The sequence below is a fragment of the Tachypleus tridentatus genome, chromosome 4, assembly GCF_004210375.1.
Source record: "Tachypleus tridentatus isolate NWPU-2018 chromosome 4, ASM421037v1, whole genome shotgun sequence".
Lineage (NCBI taxonomy): Eukaryota > Metazoa > Arthropoda > Merostomata > Xiphosura > Limulidae > Tachypleus > Tachypleus tridentatus.
This window is the reverse complement of record NC_134828.1, coordinates 58,049,405-58,072,669: the sequence shown is the minus strand read 5'-3', so window position 1 is coordinate 58,072,669 and position 23,265 is coordinate 58,049,405. Positions and strand designations below refer to the sequence as shown.

The window sequence follows — 23,265 nt, the reverse complement described above, 5'->3', positions numbered from 1 at the left end:
GCAACAAGTTAATCCCAATCACATTATGTCAGGGCTTAGAGAATATCATCAAGACCGCATAGATTTCTTTGAAAATCTGACTGACAATTGCCATATTTTATATCCAAGAAGCTGCTGTGGTAGTGACATTTTCCAATATTAAGCTACAAGGTAGGTATCTAGAGGTTTTAAGTAAAGCTGCTGATAAACCTAGCAATTTTTATTGGAACTCATAATCAAGTATTCTTTATAAACATAATAAAGGAGAATCAAAATTAATTTAATGCATCACTTCTTAGCTTGCAGCCTGAGCAAATATAATTATTGTCAGAAAACAACAAAATTATAAACCCTGTCATTTTGAAACTCCTTCAAAGGTAATGAGCACATTGTTTTTTGTAACTTATAAGAGGGTAACAAATTGTAAATAATGGAAAAGTAATTAAAAGTTTTAATGACATTACAAAATCTAAAATATGATTAAATGTTTATACTCTAATACTTTAGTAGTATTAAAAAGGGTAAACAAGTTCTTGCTTTTATGACCCTGATGTTATGCACAAGAAACACTTTTACAGGGGCATAAAAACTGTCAATGCTGAGTTCCTTTAAATTTTTTCACGAGTAAAAATTGCTGAAGACAACAATTGCATAGACTCATGAAAAGTTAACAAATGTTTGAAAATATCTAGATATTATTATTTTTTACTAGAATTTTCATGATATCAAAGCACTGGATTAACATCTCAACAGGACAAAAATCAAATACTATGATTACATAATGCACTAAATTCATTCATACCTCACTAAAAAAACAAAATATACAACATGATCACTTCTGTTATGTTTTACCAGATAGGGAAGATCATTAACACCTAAAGGCTATAATTACCTTTCTTCAAGAAATGAAATTCACAACATAATCACTAAAGCAATGTAGTTAAACCCCACTATTTAATAAAGCATGTATCACAACTACTCAAAAAACATAGCTGATTGTGACCAGAAAAAAAATACATACCAGTACTGTTTGTACACTAAGTCCTGTCTAATGAGATAAAACATTGTACTGTAGCCAGCTGTGTTTTAATGTATAGAAAACCCACACAATGGCTCTCTATGGAGAGCATACGTCAGCTTCCACTTGATAAATCCACTACCACTGCTACATAGCCCATGAACACATTAGCAAATTTTTTATATGTATGGAATTTTTCCATCGTCCTATGACTCCTAAAAATAACCCTCAAAGTTGATAATGAAAACATAAGGATATGAGCTGTCTTAGATATAATTTTTTTCAGCTTTAAAAGATTCTAGATTGACCAAATGTTATTATTTTACATGAGTAATAAATATAAAAAGGTTCAATCATAAAGGAGAGATATTCTGATAAAATATGATAACTTTTAAATAGCTGTGTGAAACAAAATAGAGAAAAATTGCAAATAAACTTTAAGAATATAATATAACAAACTAGAAACTTAAAATCTCCCTCTGAATGCATTAATTATTATAAAAACTACGTGTACTTTGGACTTCAAAGGTTTATTACATGCATTAATGATCTAAAGATTTCATTTATATATAATTTCAGTCAGACAATATGGTGAGTGGATGGTGGATAATATTTTAGACATATCAGACAGAATGTGTTTGTTTTGTTATAGCAAAGCAACATTGGGCTATCTGCTGTGTCCACCAAGGGGAATCAAAACCCTGATTTTAGCATTGTAAATTCAAAGACTTACCTCTGTCCTACTAGGGAACAGACAATGAACACTTGTATAACAGCTGTTATGGAGTGAATGCCTTTTCTAAGTTAACATTCACAAACTTCATATTATAAAAACTGTTGTTCTAACAAACTACTTACATCAATAGTATTTCAACCACTACTGTAGTTGTTGTATGCCAGTGAGCCTTATAAGCTATTAAATGCAATGGTAGCCCACATCAAAATCTTATATCAAGGTTAAAATAGCCTTCTTATTTTCAAATTATAAATTTCTCTAAAAAAAAGATTCCTAATTCTTTTAGCTTGTTTCACCTCAGTCAAATACATTAGACTACTGAAGGTTTTTCAATGTGTGTAAATAATCATACTTAAATAATGTTAAACCTTTACACCACCATTATTTTCCAATGGGATTCCAAACATATTTATATATGGTGCCTTTGTTGTTAATATTTGCAATAATTTTATCAAGATACAAATAATAGTTGATACTATGGAATAAGAACCAGAATTTCATTTGATTAAGTAAGTGGTTCAAAAGTTGTATGAAGTTTAAAGTTAGGCAATTGAAAACAGATGTTTCATTTCAAAGAGAATAACTGATATTTACCTGTAAGACAGGAGTATTATGCAGTGAAAACAATATTTTATTGTTAAAAAGGCTCCAATGCATACAAAGATTCATTAAAAATCCATCATCATATCATATTATTTGCAATAGGAAAATAATTAAGTTTTAAAAAAATTACCTTTCAAAATTATGTGAGAGTGTACATGTTATCTTGTATAATCATAGATAACTCAAATGATAAAAATATTATACTTAAAATATTTTTAAAAATTATTTTATAAACTGCTATAGTTTATAACTGTATGTATACATATATAAAGTATATTCAGTATATACGTATTTTTTATCAAATTAACACTGAAATGGTGAAAATGTTTTTATATTACATTTCTATAAAATGTGCAAATATTTGAAATTATTTGTATTTTATCCAAAACCATCACAAGCATAAGCAAAATAAGTAACTGAACAATTTAAAAAATGTTTTCATCTTCTGTAATATTAGACCCTTTGGCTTCCTATTAATGGCCAGTGATCCCACAAGAATATATATGTGTGTGTATGAAATTTCCAAGAATGCTTCAAATGAATATCCTTAATGAGTTGTATTATATGCCACAACAGCAGTTTCTTTGGTACTACATTATCAATAAAAGACAAAAGCTTTAAGAATTAATATTTTTTACTTAATCTGCTAAATGTATTATGTCTATTATTAATACTCTTAAGGTAACATTTGAGGACTTAACTGACACCTAATAAAATACAATTTAGATGTTAGAAAAGTGCTCATACTGATGTCCAAGCCCCTAATGGCACAGCATATGTCTGCAGACTCACACCACTAAAATCTGGGTTTCGATGCCCATGGTGGACAGAGCACAGATAGTCCACTGTGCAGCTTTGTGCTTAATTCTAAACAAACAAACTGATGTCCAACAAATATTTGAAAAGTTTGTTACTATACTATGTTATAATCTAAAATTAAAATATACTGCTTTGAAAATGCAAGTCTTTCTATTCGAAATTTTGAGTAACTTACAAAATATTGTGAACTCAGATAATAAATGAGCCATTTATCCCAATCTCATACACACTTTGAAAAACTTTAATTTATAATTTGTATTTGCTATAATTAACTTACAACTACCTCTACTACCAGCTTTGAGTTTGATTAGCATCCGACATAGAATTTTAGCTTCACACATTTCGTGGGTATGAGCGCTAGTTCCAGAACTAATGCAATATATCAAAAATTACAGATTAAAATCATATTAATTACTTATTTTAGGATCTGGAGACAACTATTATGATATCAGTCACGTCCTATTTCTCACCTTTTAACCTAATAATACTACTAATATTACAAAATATTCTATTCTACTAACAATGATAAGAATATAAACATACGTATGCTTTTTTTATTTTCTTAATATGGCGAGAACTTTCTTGCAGATTCCGTGGCCTGGCATGGCCGATCGCGTAAGGCGTGCGACTCGTAATCCGAGGATCGCGGGTTCGAGCCCGCGTCGCGCTAAACATGCTCGCCCTCCCAGCCGTGGGGCGTTATAATGTTACGGTCAATCCAACTATTCGTTGGTAAAAGAGTAGCCCAAGAGTTGGCGGTGGGTGGTGATGACTAGCTGCCTTCCCTCTAGTCTTACACTGCTAAATTAGGGACGGCTACCACAGATAGCCCTCGAGTAGCTTTGTGCGAAATTCCAAAACAAACAAACAAACAAGCAGATTCTGTTGTACTCTTTGTTCGAAACTGTAGAGGTCGCTTGATAACACATATGGATAGCTAACAACGCAGGAAACTAACAATTTTTATAGTTTTATTTTAGTGAAGTGATGTCTCTAAAGAAAAAAACCAAACAAACCAGGAAAGAAGTTGATCAGAAGAATGAAATATATCAAAGTAAAACAATTTTAAATCTTATTGTTGTATACATAGGCATTGAAATTCTGAATTATGTAAATTGTAACCAGTGCAATATTTGTACTTTAAAGTAATATACTGTAACTTGAATTTACCGTAGCGGCTGAGCCTAATTCTAGTCTGTGAGTGTTAATACAAAATGAGTTAGTTAGCCACATAATAATTGTTCATGCTAATTATAAGTAGTATCTGCAATATTATTACAAATGTTCAATGTAAGTAGATTTGGACAACATTTTAAAATGAAATTATTAGTATATAACTCATTAGTAGGGACAACATAAATTGTAAATTTACGATTTTTAAACTTTAAAGGCAATGGTGAAATAAATGCATGTCCTATCACTTTGAATTGTGGCTCTATTGTAATAAGAAAAAAAGGCTTTTCCAGTTGTTGAGTGAGTCCTACAAATTATTATGGTTTTATTCTTACTGTCACTTGTCCATGTGAAGCAGCTAGTAAATCATCAAGAGTACTTAATAGGACAAGCACTTTTCCTTTTAACTTAATTGCTTTAGTGACTTTTTATGTGAAAGTTTTAAACTATGAAAAACTATTTTTTATTATATTAAATAGTTTTTCATTAAAACAAATTCAGATACAAGACCAGAAACAACATGGGTAGATAATTGTACTTTGCTGTCAATCTGAATATTTTGTTTATTGGCTGATGCCTTAACCAAAACCTCATTGGCCAAAAAACAGACAACTGTTGAACCTTCTTTTGTGAAAACTGGATCTACAGCTGGCCACAAAACAAATATCAACATGCTACAACATTTAGTGATTAAGTGTACTGATCTTCTATTGATAAAGTAACATTAATACAGGAAAAGAAGAAAGTGGCTTGTAAGTTCAAAGTAACAGTGCAGATACAATGGTTCAGACTTAGAGGTCAAAATGGCATAAAAAGCAGGTGTGAAAGAGCTGCAAGGTAATTTAAAAGTATGAAGAAAGAGAAAATGAAGGACTGATTTATCTATTCCACTGGAGAGTGATGAAGATGAAATGTCTAGCAGAACTTCTGAGGATTCCATGGAGTTTGTGACACTGAATGAATGATGCAGATAATCCAAGAATTGAAGTGTAAAAGCAAGACATTGTTGTGGTATTTCAACATGGCACAGGAGCAATGCAGATTCAATTTGGTATTGAATCCACAACAACATTAAACTTTCCAAATCAAGAAGCTCGGTGAAAAGCATCAGGTTTTAATGCTCTTTAAAAGAGCAGTTGATTGCTTGCATTCTGCATGGCAGGATTAAGGATTCTTTGTACTACGTTACTTCCAGGAGATCCAGATGATCTTATGAACATGATTGGAAATACAATTAAATCTGATGATACAAAACTATTCTCATATGCCAATAATATGCAACAAGTTTTGCCAGAGAAAGTTATACTTGCACTGATATGCTAGTCAATGATGTTTAAAGAAATGAAAGATAGATTGAAGAACAAACTTTTGAAATAGCTAGATGAGAACTATCCCACTGATATGAAGGTCATGGATTTTGTATCTACTCTGAAAACAAAAAGCAAGAATGAAAGCAAATAGTCAATAACACAACATACACATCTTCCAAGTTTACCACTGTGTACTATGGGAGTCAAAAACTTGCAATAGCATTACCAAATCTGCATATTTTTTTCATAAAACTTTGTGGGAGATTTTTGTTCAACCTGAAAACTCTAAAAGTGAGTTTTAGCTTATTCTAGAAGGATGTTATTTATTAAGGACAGCCATTCAGCACAAATCCTGGGTGTCTGACTTGTGGAAGCAGTGTTAAAAATTTGCAAACAGTCTAAAAAAAGTTGATTTATTTATATCAACCAATTGTAATTTTAATGTCTTTGAACAGAAAGTAAAATAAATGGGTATCTGTATTGATGGTGGTACTATTTTTCTCTCACTTTGGCTATCTGATTTAGATTTACATTGCTTAGCTTTAGGCCAGATCAAAAAATAACGTATTGTTGCAAGATTCATGGTTAAATTTCAAAATTTCTTAATCAGAATGAAATACAATTGTATACCTATGAGAATTGATTATATCAGTTAGTTTCATGCAAAGTAATCAATTAATTTTATGAAAATAAATGACTTGTGTGTCCAATTATTACTATCTTCAATATTCAGTAATCAAAAATTAATCTTTTTAGAGGCAGTTCACATCTTGCACAAAAAGCTGTCTTCTCTATGTCTGCCTTAGAAATTTCCATGCTACTTGTGAAGTTCTGCTGATTGTGTGAGTGACTAATTTCCTCACACAGGTTGTGTAGTAATGATGGATTATAGTCATGTTGACTAATTGTTTTTTCAATTACATTGTGATGATGCTTGTTTGGTGATATTGTTTTGTCTGGTGCACATGAGATGGTGTGTAAGGCAAAGGTGAGACTGTTTCTTGTTTCTGTTTTTTTATAGTATTCTTTGGCTAGTGTATCAAATCTGATTTTGAAATAACCAAATACTTTGTTGAGGTCAGAAAATGACTGATTTGGGATATATTCAGTGGTGATGCACACCAACACACACACACACACACATCCTGAATAGATCAGATGTATTTAAGTTGGGTCTGATAAAGGCAAATTCTGGGTGTTACTTATCTCATTTTACTGCTTTAATATCATGCTGAAAAGGTGTGGTCAGTTCTTATAAACTTCATGAGAAGACAGTGCATTAGCATTCAAAATATTACAGTCCAACAAGGTATCCAAAGCTACCATAACTTTTACCAGTGTTTGAAACTGCAAAATTTTCTGATGGCCTTTTAACATGTCTTTAACACTTTGTAATTTCATAATTATCATCAACATTGTCTGTAGGAAAGTAGAAAGAAGAACAGTATGAAAGGCTTTGTAAAATCATACTTCCATATAGTAATCTTATAAGTACCACATTAATGTCAAATTCATAAAGTGTAGTTTTCATCTTAACAGCTGTCACATTTTCTTTATTTTTAATGAACGTATATTAGATAATATGTTTTGAATACTTTAAAACTCTAATTATCTTTGTAATGCATAATTTGTTTACTTAATCAATGAAATAGTATGCCATGTTTATTGAAGTTATTGATACAAAGGTTCAAACAAATTGTTGGTAGTAGAAGAGTAATCACACTCTACTCACATTACCTCAGGTAGATCAACAAGTAGGAAGGAAAAGAAGGAAATTGAGGACCTGAACTTGATATTCAAATCTGTAACAACACAGAAAGGTAAAATACTACTCTTTATATTATGAAATAGGTTTTTTTCTGTCACCTTTCCTTGCTTGTGGAGAATGAAGTTAATGTTAGATAACACTGCACAACAAAGTTTTTGCTTCTTGAACACTGTTGGGTGTTTCTTATAGATTTTTGGCTGCTGATCACGAAAATCACATCCACATTTGCCCATTACGTACAGTTTCATTGAAATCTTCAGTTTTGCTGCAATGGGAAAACAATATCAGGGCAACTGAAATTTGTCAATGCTTGCTGACTATTGTTGGACACTGCAACGTGATGCACAGGACATTGAATACAAAAAAAAATCAGGAGCAAAACACTTTTAATTATGGTGAACTTAATAGAGTATTACAAACATAAACACAATTAAATAAGTTATTGCCAGTAAACAGTTAACTGTCTATTTCTCAAAGTTTCTACGTGATGAAGCAAAACCAAAACTATATTTGTGCATACCCACCAGATACCTGTCACAATCAGCAAAACCTTTTCAGGAAGCAAAACATTTAAAAAAAATTGTTGTGCAGTATAATTTGTGTATGGAGTTTAAAGGTTTATTTTTTTTTTACCTAATACAAATGTTAGATTAGACTAGCTTTCCCATAAGTTATTTCTATGTAATTCAATAGAGAGTGTTAGCAAGAAATTCTGAAATTTGTATGTTCCCATTGTTGTATGACTTTCCAGTAACATAACAAGTATGTTATATGTATCTCAGGACAACTGGTTATACCAAAATAAAACTGAGAACAATGTTTTGACCTTAGGTCATCTTCAGATTAACAAAGAAGGAGTTTGCAACAGTTGTTCTGAAATACGTTTTTACTTCAAGTTGGTTTCTCGTCATCACGAAATGCATGATATATTGTTAATCACTTAACCTCCCCCTACATGTTGATATGGCATGTTTTTGTAAATATATAAATACAAAAATTTTGATTTTTTTTTTTTTTTTCCATTATTGCTTTTGCTTGTTTTGAAGTGGTGTAAAATGAGCATGAGAATATGTCAATGTGAGGTTTCATAGTACTAAAAAACATAGGATTTTATAGTTAACTGAAGACTTTTAAGAATTACTACATAAGTGTTATTAATACAGATTATCTTTGGATATGTTAATGATCTGGCTGTCTGAGGAGGTCATAAAGGTTTTTAAGATTTTATTTCTTAGAAATAGCAAATAACATAAGTTGAATCTTTCAAACTGAGTTATTCAAGAAAAAGTTAAAATACTTTCCAGAATTATTATGGTTTTTATACCTTATGTATTATATAGAAACTGAAATACATCATGATGTATTCTACCATGTTAATATTGCTCTTGATATGTAGTCTTAAATGTGTTTAAAGATGGAACCTCTTTGCTTTCTACTTTTAGAGATACATTTCCCTGACATTGAAATCCTGACATAAGTAAGGAATTTTTTAGCATTAGTCATATATAAAAGAATTTCTCAAGTGTGGAACATCAGGTTCAATATTTCACCCACTTAAGGTTCTAAATATTTATTTTTCAGTATTTTTTTTAAGGTCTGGCACTAAAATTGTACTAATGTACAACTTGTAATTGTAAATATTTATTCTTTATCAGTGAGAGTTAAATATTTTCTTTAGGAGTGGTTGGAAAGAAATACAGTTTTATTGCATATGAGTTCTGCAGTTATAACACTTAGCAGAGACATAAATCAGGTTGATAATTGTGACTAACCAACAATAATGGCTTTATAAGTACAATGAAATTATTTACATAGCTAAAACTCATTCAAAACAAAAAGCATAAGCTATTATATTACTGTAACTTTATTGAATGTTATTTTTATACATTTTAAAAATGTATGTTGGTACATTTTATCTGTTTTTATAAATTTAAAAAAATTAAAACTTGTGTAACAAGTGTGTGGTGCAAGTATTGTGTACATATTAACTGAAAGCATGAATTCTTATACTGTACATAGCTATCTTTAATATTAAATTAGTTTTCATAATTTTTGTGTGTTTTTCAATAGTTAGGTCACCGATATTCTTAGGGTGAATAAAAACAAGTGATAAAAGTCTGCTTTATGTAAATCACACACTACAGCATTGAAGTGTTTTATCTTGTTACTCTCAACATGGCTACAGTTCAGTTACATTCATCTCTTGCAAAAAGGTGATATAACTATTTGAATTTCAGGAAATGATCCTAAATCTGCACTGTGTGTTTTTTATAAGTGAAAAGAAGAATATTTACGTAGACTTGAGAGATGAAGGTAATGTAGTTTATTTTTTTTTTTGTACATCTATTATCTACTAAAAACGTAAAGTATAAAGGTCTTTTAAATCAACTGTATGGTTTTCTGTGTTTGTATTATTAGTGTTAAACTACTGAAGTGTTTTAAGAGTTTAAATGGCAATCTTCAGTTGTACCTTTTAGAAAATTAATGTAGATAAATCTAATTCTGTTAAGGGTTTATATCTTTCTTTTCAAATATAAAAAGTTTAAATTCTATATTTTTTGGTCAAGATGAATTTTTATCTAATAAATAATTTGGATTTCAATCAGTTAATTATTACATACTGCACTTGATAAACCAGAATAAACATATGATGTCATAGAAGAATATTCTTGCAGCTTTCAAATAGTCAAAAATATTTTCAGAAGTAAAACCGCAACAACAAAAGAAACAAAATTCCTGTCTTTGGTATTTTTCCTCTTTTCTCTGAGCCTTACATTAAGAACATTTGTTCACAATCATGAGAGCTCTGGGTATCTAATATGTTGACAAACCAAATTACTGCTGCAGTAATATATGATCAGTGTATTGACTATAGAAATTCCCATTATAGCTGAACATGCTACTGGTAAGATTTCCCAGGAATTTAGTTCAACGTTATATACAGACTTTAATTCTCAGGAAATTAGATTCATGGGTTTGGCCAGTGATTTCTTCTTCTTTTCAGTGAAACAATGTTTCTAAGTAAGAATGTAATCAATGAGAAGACATTTGCACACTCTGTTTTTCTTTGTTTTGAACACTTTTTATTTTAGTCTGTCATATTCCACACCATTTCAGGAGTTTTAGTTTTCCACTACTTTTCATGCTTCCAAGTTGTTTGCTTTGGGAGAGAATTGCTCTTCTCATACTTTTGTTTCTGTTGATACCAGTTCTACCAGGGGACCAGTAAATGTTGATAAACTTTACCATACTTCAAATCTGGTTGATATGCCTATGGTAGTTGTGACTCAGATGCCATTTGTGTGGCTTAACTCTTATTTACACATGGGAGAATTGAGTATTTCATGTCATTAATGTATGGATTTTGGTAAATTAGATATTTATATGTCCTTTATCATCTGAGTTATTTTAAATGAATTATAAATGAGATGTTGATTATTACTTGTGTTATTACCAGATAAATTTAATCATTTTGCAAGTACATTAATGTTACATGCTTTGTGGTCTCAAAAAATTTCATGGCTTTGTTAGTTCATTATTAGTAATTTAACTAGGTATGTTTAGGCCTAGATTGTTTGTAAGTTGCATATTATTACTACTAGTAACATATAATTCTTTTATTTTTCAAAATTGTTAATTATGTGCTTAACCATTTTCTCTTCATAATCTACAATTTAATATTCTTCCCCACAGTGTCCACTTCATTGATATTTATTGCTCTAAATCATGTTTTCCATTTCAGGACTTTCCTGTTTGTTTGGACAAACCTCAGTTCTTTTTTTACTCTATGAGAATTTGTGCTCTTCTCTCTGTGAATAACTAGATAATGTTTGCTTCTACTCATTCACAGTCCATAGACCACACTCCACTGATTCTACAAGATACAACAGAGGGAGGATCCCTAATGACAGTGGGGGAAATTCATTCTTAACTCCTCTCAATAACCCATTCATTTGGGGGTAATTTTCTTCTTTTCAACCTCATTTGGGCCTAGCCTTCTCCTTTTCAGGTTTGGAGCAAGCAGTTCACATGTTCTTCACCTCACATTTCTTGCAATTAAATGTATTCTATCTTTGTGGGGATGTGAACTATGGATCAAACTTGTATGCATTCACTTTAGTGGGAACTGTGAGATCAGTGAAACTTCTCACCCATATAATAGTAACAACATTTACTAGTTCATGTCTTGCCTTATGTATTGTATGTTATAAAATGTTTTTCATTTTAAGTTGAATTTTCTTCATTAGTAAAACTTGTGATTTCTTTGCTTATGTGATGTTAACGTATATCTGCTTACAGAAGAACCGAGTCATTTAACCAATCAAAATAAGTGTTTGTGATAATTATTTTAGCAATCAATCAAAATTATGATTAAATCAGTTGTCATAAAAGTAATAACCTAATTGAAATTAATGTTTCTAGTTATTCCAAATATCCAGATGATCAAAATATTTGTTAGGTACAAACTTACATAAGAGGCAGGTGTGGGGATGCTTTATGACTTCCATTGCCATTAAATTTACTATTCCTGTTATTGTTATTGCAAAGCTACAGAAGCTATCTACCACTGCCCCAATTTTGAACCATTGACTGTCAACTCTCTGGCTATTTAAATAATTAGGTGTAAATTTATTGTATATTGATTTTTTTCTCACACTGTGTGATGTTTTTGCTTTACAATTGTATCACTATTATTTAAAGTTGTGTAAGCATGAGCAGATCTAGGACAGGAGCCCAAGTGGTCCAGTCATTCATATTTTTAGTAGTTAATAACTGTATTCTTCAGTTCTGTATGAGAGAATGCAGGTGAAGTGAAGGGATCCATAGGGGTTTACTTCATACACATTTTTCAGAGATTAATAATTAGGTTGTTTAATATTATATTTGAATAGGCATTAATTTAAGGTAGAGATAAGGGAGTTGAAACCCCATCCCTTCTAGCTATTCTTTTTTTCTTTTTTGAAAAGTAATACGTGTATCATTTAATGTTTTTATCTGTGGGGTCTCAACTCCTCCCTCCATTTCCCCCCTTAAATTGATTAGGAAAACAGTCAATAGTATTGAAAATAAATATTAGGTTTCAATATCTGTTTGATTGGTCTATTAATTACCTTTATTATTATTTATTTGAATTTAGTTTATTTTGAATCTATAGCAGTCAGGTGTAGCTTCAGCCATTAACTTATGAATACAATAATATGAACATCAACTAAATGTTTCCCTGGTAAATTATCAGGCCTTGGCTTTATTCCAGAAATTAACAGTGTGCATGCATTCTAGACTTTATGGAGATTTGTTTTCCTTAAAGTAAGTGTTATTTTTCTGAATTTATAATGCACAATGGAGGGGTTTAGACATTTTCATTGTTGGTTGGTTAGCTTGGCATTTTATGGTGCAAAGCAACTAAGCTATATGCACCAGACATTTTGGTAATGAAGTTATAAAAAATTTACCTTTTTTCTCTAAATGATAATAAAAAACTTTATTTCAACCCAAATTTTGAAATAACTATTTATGGTTGTTATTTCTTACATCATTTGTAGCCCTTATATTTGACACCTGTAGCTCTTGTAACATATGCCTACTTTAAAATCTGTTTTTCATTGTTTGAAAGTTATAATGTCACAAATGTTTTAGTACTGTTGATATCCAAAATAAGTAAAAATGCAAGAAATAAAAAAGAATTGAAAACAGACTGATGTTTGGAAACACTAAAATGTGAATATAGGTGTAGACATGGTTTTCCTTTCAAAATATAATAATTTATTTCAATTAAAGTTTTCAAATGTTTGTCTAACTGTTTTTTTTTCTAACTGATCACATTAGTAGAAATAAAGATATAGATTTTAAATTGTTCATTACAACCTATATGAACTAATAATAATAGACTTTCTAATTAATTTTATCACTAATTACTTGTAACACATAGGTTTTATAAATAAAAAAAACATTGAATGTGATGTACACTTATTAATTAAACTACTAGAAGTCTAATTAGACCCCCTCTTCATAAAAGAAATAAAGAGAAACTATTCTTGCTATGAGAACAGTTGTTGAGAAAGTTTAAATATGCTTGGATATAGCACATAGTTAGACTATCATGTGTTGATAAAGTTAAAATATAGGTTGTTTTTTATAGCTTTGTAAAGTTTCTTTTCTGTTCCCTTTGTTGTGAATTCTGAATGTATTTGTGTATAAAATTATGTATATTTTAAAGCTATAGAAATTTTCTTCAAAGAGAAAATATATGATAACTTTACATAAGGTAAGTAAGCTTATACAGTTTAAAGATGGATTGAATGGATAACAAATCTTATTAAAGGTTTAACATGATAATGAATGCACAGTTTTTGGAAAAGGTTTTGTCATCATCAGGTTTAATAATATACCTATACACTGAAATGTATGTTGTATGAAGCAAAGAGGTTGCATAACTTGAGATTGCTTAAAGCATAATAAAGTTATTTTGGTGATGCTCTGTTTATAATTACTATTTTTACTTTTTAATAAACACATTATGATTTTATTAAGTTGCAGTGTTTTGTAAACATATTTTTTAATATGTTCACCAAATAAAAAATTGTCATCAAATTGTAGAAGTTTACTATTTAGTGAATATGGTAGAAAATTGCAAAATATTGTGATGTTGCAAATATTTATTAAATGATGTTCTAGTATGTTTATTTTGTTCAAATAATGAAGATAAATATCTTGTTTAACTAAAATGACAGCTGTTAAAAAGATGAAGGCTGTCATGTGAAATTAAGGGTAATTTGAAAATTAGTGAAAAAAAAAACAACCCAGAGTGAAAGAAAAAATTAACAATGATACCACATTAGAATAATGTTGTGGTTGAAAAAATGTTAAGAAGTAAGCATGTGCCTTTTTTGTATGGGTTGTAAAAGGTGTGGTACTAATGGGTTGAGTGTAATTGACCAGTTCAAGGAATCAGTTATTATTTTCCACAAAGTAGGGTACACAATTATTATCTAATGAGATTATTAGGGATTTAGTAACAAAAAAGGGAAGAGGAACATTATTTAATGTTGTCCTTTGTATAATTTTTGCTTCTTTGACAAGTACTCTCAACTGGTGGTAATAAATACAAACTGTAGATGTTTAAATCCTGATTTGTGCTTAAACAGAACTAATTTACAAAAATTGTAAACTTGTTAAGCATTTTTAAGAAGAAACCCCCCACTAATATAGTAAGTTCAAATACAGAAAATCAAGATTTTCTAACTTGTTTACTATACCACTTGGATAGAAAGTACCTAAGTTATAAAAGACTTCTATTTAATGTTGTTTTTAAGCATTAAACACACAGAAAATACATTTTTGTCATTTAAAAACTTGACAGTCAGACATGTACAGATCATATATAAATTTGTAACTGTAAAAGGTGATGCATTTGGTTTGTTCTCTCAAAACATCTCAGTGATGGTATACTTAACATGTGGTGAAACTTATGGTTACCATGAAACACATTCATCTATTTAAAAAAACTGATACTGACACTAATAATGTATAAATATTAAAAACAGACTTATTTGTGAGCTTTCTGATATTCCAGTTGGTAACAAAACATTTTGTTGTATCATAAACTTAATACCTGTTTAGTTTAATAACTGACTGTATTCAAGAAGTATTATCTTCAAAATTGACTTACTGAAAAAGTATCTTGTCATAAAAGACTACTAACTATTATGGTATTATTTTTGAAATAGGAATCCTGTAACCCAAGCACTTTTGAAAGCTTCCACTTTCTTCCTCAGGGACAAAATGGGTGTGGTGGTATAATCGAAGAGTGATATGTATATTTGGTTTTCCAGGAAACATTTATATTTCTATGAACTATTGTAAGCATTTTATTTCTGGTACAATGTAGTCTTTGGCAAGAGTGTATGTGAAAAGGTGTTATGGATATTTTAGTTTAGAAATGGCTAAATATGTGAATATATATAAAATTGTGCTTAGGTGTTTAAGTAAAATAAATATGACACCTGGAGATTGACTGATAAAAATATACTAATCAGTTTATAAAAACAGGTATGAAAAATTATCTTAAAAAATGGTAAGTTTTAGGAAATTTGGTCTTCATAAAACTATTTAATGAATAAAGTTATTTTTCTGATGAAACCAATGAATGTAGATCACTGATTCCAGGATCTGTGTTAATTACAAAAGGTTTAACAGTATTTAGATGAACAATCCCAAGTAATACTAAACTTTCAAATAGAATTTCTCTTATTATTATCTATCAGTTTAAACTCAAACATTTCATGGATTTTGAAGAAACATTTTTATCTTCTACGGCTCAATCATTGTCATAAACAGATATTTCCTGAAGTTCTTGTTGCCTCCTTCCAAAAAAACAGAACTCTAAAAGGTATCCTTGTTCACAGAAAAGTGAATAACATCCTACTCAAAAATGAGTGTCGTCCATGCAATAAAGCCTTTTGTCAAACCTGCAAGTTCATAAAACCACTAACTCATTTTCTGACATGTACAAACAAAGAAACTTTATATAAAGAAATCAGTTGTTAAACAGAAAACACCATTTTGTTACACAGTGTAAAAAAATGCAGTCATCAATATGTAGGACATAAACAACCTTTAGAGAACATTTCAACAACCATAAATCTTCTATTAACACTGAAAATGATCTCCCAGTTGCTCAACACTTTTACCAACCCACTTGGGTTATAGGATTTACCATTTCACTTCTATCAAGACTTCTTGAACCTAGGTGTTTTTCTATCATGAATGATGTGTTTAAAATGCTTTACGTTTCTCAATGACCAATTATTAGAGTTGTGAGAATTATTGTTGATTTCTTGTTGCTCTAATTCTGAATTTTTACTATATGATATATATAGTAAATATATATATGATAAAAACTTATTTTAATTTTTTTTTGAGTGATAATATAATCATTTTTAAACAATCCACTTAACTCTGCATACAGTAGTAATTCTGTGTGCCTACTCTTTGAGTTTTTTCTCATGCCACTAACCTTGAACTATTTCCCACCTAAATCACATGTTTTGACATGAATTCCATTAGTACATAACACAGTCATCATATAGTAATATCCCTTCACCAGTAGGAAGGTCATACATCCTCCATGCTCATAGGTCCCTACAAGAACTTGCGCTTGAAATTATCTTTGTTCATAATTTAGGCACATTCATTTTTTAATTTTGAAAGATTTTGTTGAATCTTTGATTCATTCATTAATCTATTTTATCAAGTTACTATCTTTATGATAATATGAATTTCATGAAATTTATGATTGTTTCTTTTCATGGTTTCTGTGCAAGTGAGATCTATTTGTGTGTGACATACTTTTCTCTGTCATTTACATTCCCCAGTCTTCCATACATGACTTACGTCTTGCTCCACTCATTTGCCACGAGGTCTCAAGATGCTCTTTTTTCCTTGGAGTTTTGGGTGAAAGTTTCTTGCCATCATTTTATCATGTCTTTACTCTATCATCTTTACCATTCCTTGACCCATGTACACTTGTTATTTCATAATTTCCTCTTCTCACTTTCTCTGCCTCCTCTGACCATACTCTCCTCCCAGGGAATTATCCTTTGTCTATTCTACTGGAAGCTACCTCTAACTTTTGAACCTAGTTGACTTGGTTCCTGTTGAATTGCTTTTTTTATCTTTTCTACTCACTTCATAACCGACCTTTTCATCACTTTGCTTTCTACCCTTTGTCTATCGTCTCTTCCTCCTATTCCTCTCTCCCTATTGTTTTTCTTCTGTTTTTTGATCCTTAGCACCATTGTCTCAATGACACAGTGTTAGAGCTTTTGGCTTTAAGTGCCTTATGGAATGTTATTTTTCCCTTTATGAGTTACTGTTCCCACCTCTCTGTTGAACCCTGGAGACTGATGTCTTCTCTTTGTACTTCTCTAAACCACTTCTGATGATTCCCTTGTTCTAAGTAAAGGAGTTTCACTGTCTTAATAGGTTGTTTTCCCCCCAACCTTTAAATTAAGGTGGTCCATGTCTTGGATACCTTTCATCACCTTCCAATAATCCCATCATCACAATACACACTGTTTTGAGGTTCTACTTTTTGGTATGATTCTTGCTCCTTATGTCTCTAGCCATGTTATGAAGGCTTTAACTTGCTATATTCACAGTCTTGGCCTTTGTTTCTTTTCTATTCTGGACACATGGCTGCATTTTGCTTCTACCTTTTCTACAGATACATTCATTATTAATTAAGAAACAGTTTCTCTGAAAAGGCATGTCTTAATTTTTGGGTTGTTTCTGACTCTTATATTTGTTCCTTTTCTCTCCACTCTTTATTTGGGCTCATCCATTTTCATTTGTTTGCAAATTATGGAATATCTGGTTACCTGAGCTCTTTTGATTCAATGGTCACATAACGAACGGTCTGGCTGTATACACCATCTTGCTTGTGCTATTCATTTCTGTATGTGTTCCCTGTCATTTTTCCTTTCTCCTTCCTAGTGTCTTGTTGAAGTTCTGTAACACCCCTTGTCAAGTTCTGGTGATAGCGCATTATTGACCAGCTCTTTCTTGGTTTCCTCCTTTTCCAACTTTCTTTATTACTCTTTCATCTGGGAATGTTGTCCTTTATTGTTCACATGTGGGATTGTCCATTTTTTTTCTCAATTGGCACTTTCTCATGTTTTATTGCCCTTCTTTCATACTGCTTGATTCATCCTTTCACTTTAGGATCCCAAACACAGTTGGTAATGGTCTGTCCAGATGATGAACTCCTTCCTGTACAGGTAGTTCTGGAACTTTTTAATGGTAAGTATGATGGCTAGACATGCTCATTAAGTAACAGAGTAGTTCTCACTACTTAACAGCTTTTCACTCGTATATATTACTGGAAATGGTCCATCTCTATACTATTGTAAGAGCACTTTCCCAATTTCAATGACTGAAGCATCAGCCTAAACAGTCAATGGTTTGTTGAAGTCTGGAATGCAACCAGGTATCGTCATTTCTACTTTACTTTGTTCGATAAGCCTTTCTTGGTCAGGTTAGTCAATGGTGCACTAATTTCAACATAGTTTGGGATGAATTTCCTATAATATCAAATTAAATCCAGAAAGGATCTGACTTGTTGCTTTTTAGTCAGAGCTAGTGTATCTTGTATTTGGAATACCTACTTTTCCATGGCTGTCTTTCAGTCCCAGCACATAATATGCAGTGTAGCACTTGGATGGTCTGATGGTGAGATCTGCTGCTCTCACATGTTGTAACAGCTTTCTACATTTCTTTACATAGTCTTCCCATTTTACAGTATGTGTCAGGATGTCATCTGCATAGTGCTTGATATTGGTGGTGTTGCACAGCATCCTCCTTGTCATGCAGTTGAATGTTTCTGCAGAGTTGATTTGGCACCTGCTGAAATTGGTAACATCCATCTAGTATTAAAAATGCTGTCTTCTCTGTAATTCCTGTCTTCATTAGGATTTGGCAATAACCTTTACTGAGGTTGATCTTTGAAGAGAACCTGACCTGATAGTTTCTAGGTTGTCCATAGGTTCAGAGTTGAACTACATCACAAGATTCAGCTTTTGGAAATTTATTTAGAAATAGTTAACCTATCTCTAATTTTTGAGATTAAAACTGGTAAATGGTAGGCTGAATTTGAAGGCTTAACAATTCCAGCTTCCAACATTGCCTCAGCTTCCTGCTTTGTAAGGTATTTCATTGCATAAGGCATCTGAAAGGGCTTCACTTTAGCTGGATGCCATGTTGTTGTGTTGCACAAGGCCTATCTTTCCTGGTCTATCCATGAAGATATCTCTCCTCTTTCCATTCTTTTATCAAAATTTGGCATGATTATATATCATGTGATCTCCATGCTATTTGCACTTTTACTATAGTTATGCACATATTGGTCTATTTATTTCCACTGTCCTTCTCATTTTCTTCTACCACAACTTACCACTGTGTAATCATGTCTGTGGCTTACCAAATGTTATACAATTACTTAATAGTAATTTAAATTTATAAGTGTATTGGACCATGAAATTTTCTACAGTAGATATCTCTGACTTGCTGGCAGTGAAATTGACAAAAAATGAACAACATGCACTCCACTTGTTTTTTAAAATAATATATGTTTGAAACAAGTTAAATGTATGTACAAAATTATTTACACTATGGAGATAATATTTGTATCTTAGACACTATACAGTTTTCTTTTTATTGTCCAAAGAAATGTTATTAAGGAATGTTGCTTAATTAAACAGTATGTGTTTTATCCAGTTCATCAATATCATTTGATATCATAGTTTGTTTCTTCAAAGAGAAAAAAAAAGTTGTACAGTGAAACATTTATATATTTTTATTTCTGTCTCCACATTACAGGCTGTGGTATCACAAGGATATTGTTAGAATTCTCTTTATAGAAAAAAGACATAATATAATCTCTCTTTTTTGATTAATACCAGCAAACTTGGTTGTTGGTGTTGACACATCAGTGAACAGTTTTGTGTATTTTTGTAGCTGGGAAATTGAAAATTTGTTTTAAAAGGCTTTTATAGTTTTGGAGGAAATAAAAATACACATTTAAACTCAAGCCAAAGGTTTAAAAAATACATATATTAATTTATTTCATGTTTTTAACCATCATTTAAGAATCAGTCCCAGTTCCAGATTTTTCTTAACTGGAAAGGGGGGCAGTGAGACATATGCTGAGATTAAATCTGAAATTATGGTAAAACTAAATTTATGGATAATAGTAGCTTTGGGGTTGGAGAACTATTTTAGCCCCTCCAACTAGTGCTAGCTCTGTTAAGAAATATAATTATAGAATTAATATATATAAATATTACTTTTAAATTTTGTCTATATCAATGCTAACATGTATGAGATATATTTATCATAAAATTTGAGGGCATTGGAACTTATAAAAATTTAATCTTTGTAAACTTTCTTTGCAGTTGCAGAACTGTGATTCATATCTGGAACTAACAGCTGAGACCCTTATCCTGCAAGCAAATGTAGGATTAACATTGTTACCTAATCTTCATGAAGTGAACAGAAGAAAAGCAAACCTATATGGTAAGATGTACTCAGTATCAAGTATGTATTACATTAAGAAAGTAACTGTTATAGTAGGGAGTTGTGCCTTAAATTTAATTCAAGTGTCTGTTGAAGTAGGAAAGTTATAGTTAAGGTTTAATATGAAGTATCTATTTTAATAAGAGAATTATTGACAGAATGTTGAAAAGTATATGTTATAATAATATGAAGTTAGAACATAATATAAATTAGCTGTTAAAATAAGATTTTTGTTAACCATTATTATCAACTGTAATAATAATTAATTTGTATTTAATGCTTATTAATTTAAAAAAAAGATGTTTAGACTTATTTAATGAAACCACAAATATTTCATTTTTAGAAAAAATCACAACATTGAAAATGTTAAAGGTCTGTCTGTGAAAGGTAGTTTGCAAATTTTTTTACAGATACTAAAAAGCCTGAATAAAGCTTATAGCTAATAAGAATGATAAATGTATTGATGTATGTAAAAATTATATATATGCTTTGTTAATTATTGTCAATGTTTCAAAATGTATTGAGAAAAATCAGGACAGATTGTGTTGATTAAATATCATATAGATAATTATAGCAGTAATTGTTGGTATCGTTGTTAGTGGTATTTTGTACAAACATGGTGTTCATTGTGATTGTTTTATTAAATAAATTTGTAGGAGAGGAGGGGAAGCTCCCTGAAGCTGCTGATTGAGAAGATCATCTTGCTGCTACAGTAGATGGAGAAGCTGTTCCAATCAATGAAAACCTATTTGATGAAGATCTCCAAGAATTGGATGTGGAATAACCAATGCATAATAAGTAGAAATCCTATAAAGTTACAATGTTTGAAACTTAACTGTAGTATGTGTAACTGAACATTGACAGTGACTTGTGTCTCCCAGATTCTTCTTAAAGATAATTTCAAGATTGTTTTACAAAGTGCTGATGCCCTACCACAGATATGATCTGTACCACTAGTAGATGTCTGCTCTACATTTATTTATTACTTACCTACCTATAGCTGAACATTTTTTGTTAATAGTTAAAAAAAAAAACACATTCTATTGAACCTGATGTTTTGTTCAAAACAAGTTACCAAGTTTGGTTTAAGCAGTTTATTGCTCAATGCAGTGATTAATATAGTGTTTCTAGAATTGAAATGCTAAAGTTACCTTAAAAACAAAAATTGCATAAGATTGATAAAATGTTTTAAGTAAAACAAGATATAACAGGAGTAAATGTGATTTTTAAAGAGCAATAATTTTTTTATCTTTAGGAATTTGGTTTTGAAATGTATATTTTTCATTGAATATCTTGTTATAAATATTCATTATTGCAAAATAAATGGTGAAAAAATGAAGCAGTGTGAGTTTAATTCATTGATTGGCACATATCAAATAGTGTTTTTAATTTTTGTAAATGCATAGTTGTATTTACTGAATACAAAAAATATTTAATCAACTTTCTACAAAATTCACAGAAGGATATAAACAAAAGCAAACATAATGCATTTCTGACAGTTAAATAGAAATAAAAAGTAAAAGCAGATGTATTGATATTTAACCCACACAGTGTGTCTGCACTGAATTACTAAGCTCAGATTTAGACCTTGAACATGAACCAAAAAAACAGTGAGAGAGTTTGCAACTGATGAAACTACATTCTAATTATAAAAGTAATACAGTCTGAACACTATATTTAGTTACCTATGCTCATAACTAGGTATGTTTTTATTTCTGATCTATGTAAAAGACTTGCTTTGATCAAAAGTTAATATTAATTCTATACCAATTTCTTGTGATATCCTGATCAGTTTTTAATTTAATTATATTTACAATAACATCAAGTTAATGCATACATATTTTACAGATTATTGAATGCTACTAAAAGTTATTTCTAGTCCATGTTCAAGGTTTGAAACTGAGCCTGATCCCCAAACTTAGTAATTCAGTTTTTAAGTGTACAAATAGTTTTTCTGTATATTTTTATTTTAATTATGGAATTTTAAGCACAATTCTAACATAGTAAACTGTGAAACCTGAATACATTTATTTAATGGTTTGTCTTATTTTATTGCAAACAAACAACTACTAGATGAAATAGTTTCAAACTTCAAAATTATTTTTATGAATTGTATAACTTGCCCAAATAAAAGTTAACATTTTTATACTGAAACCATATTTCAGACAGGTATTTACCTCTTCTCACCTCAAAGCTGTTTCAATCTTGATTTGCTCTCTAAACATTGCAAAAAAAAAAACGTTTCACCTAGCTCATCAGTCTTTTAAAACATGTACTGATCGTGCAACTACCTTCCAACAATCCTACTGTATCAGCACAGCTAATGCAGTCTATTATTCTAGCATAACCCTCACGTTCAAGAACTGTCATATTCAAACAAGAAACACTGGCAAATCATTGAGGAAGGAAGTGGTTGAAGTGAGGCAAGTATATATCAATATACATTGTCAGGATTAGAAAATTTTAACTTATGAAATGGTCTTACTTCTCACCCTAGTTTGAAAAACTAGAGGGGCAGATGAACATGCAAAAAAACAAAATCAAGCAGAAAGTAACCACACTGAAAGAACTGGTGTGCAAGATTAAAAACAGAAGTCACATCTGTGTGGTATAGAACTATTTCTCAAATGGGTATGTTCTTTACCCAGTAAAGAACACAGTACCACAAAGAGTGAAGAACAGAATGGGCTAGCACCTACTTGCATTGGGGAAAGACATACCGTACCAAATCAGTATAAGTGTTGGAGAACAAGACTTGAATACCATGACAAAGTTGAAATATCTAGTG

General features: G+C 30.7%; 1 long non-coding RNA gene across 1 annotated transcript; it reads left to right on the top strand.

Moving 5' to 3' along the window:
* The first annotated feature begins 4,080 nt into the window (after positions 1 to 4,080).
* On the top strand, positions 4,081 to 21,816 carry LOC143249198 (uncharacterized). The gene is made up of 4 exons (XR_013027624.1): positions 4,081 to 4,209; positions 15,134 to 15,265; positions 20,357 to 20,477; positions 21,134 to 21,816. It is a non-coding gene; the product is annotated as an uncharacterized LOC143249198 (long non-coding RNA).
* The last annotated feature ends 1,449 nt before the right edge of the window (positions 21,817 to 23,265 follow it).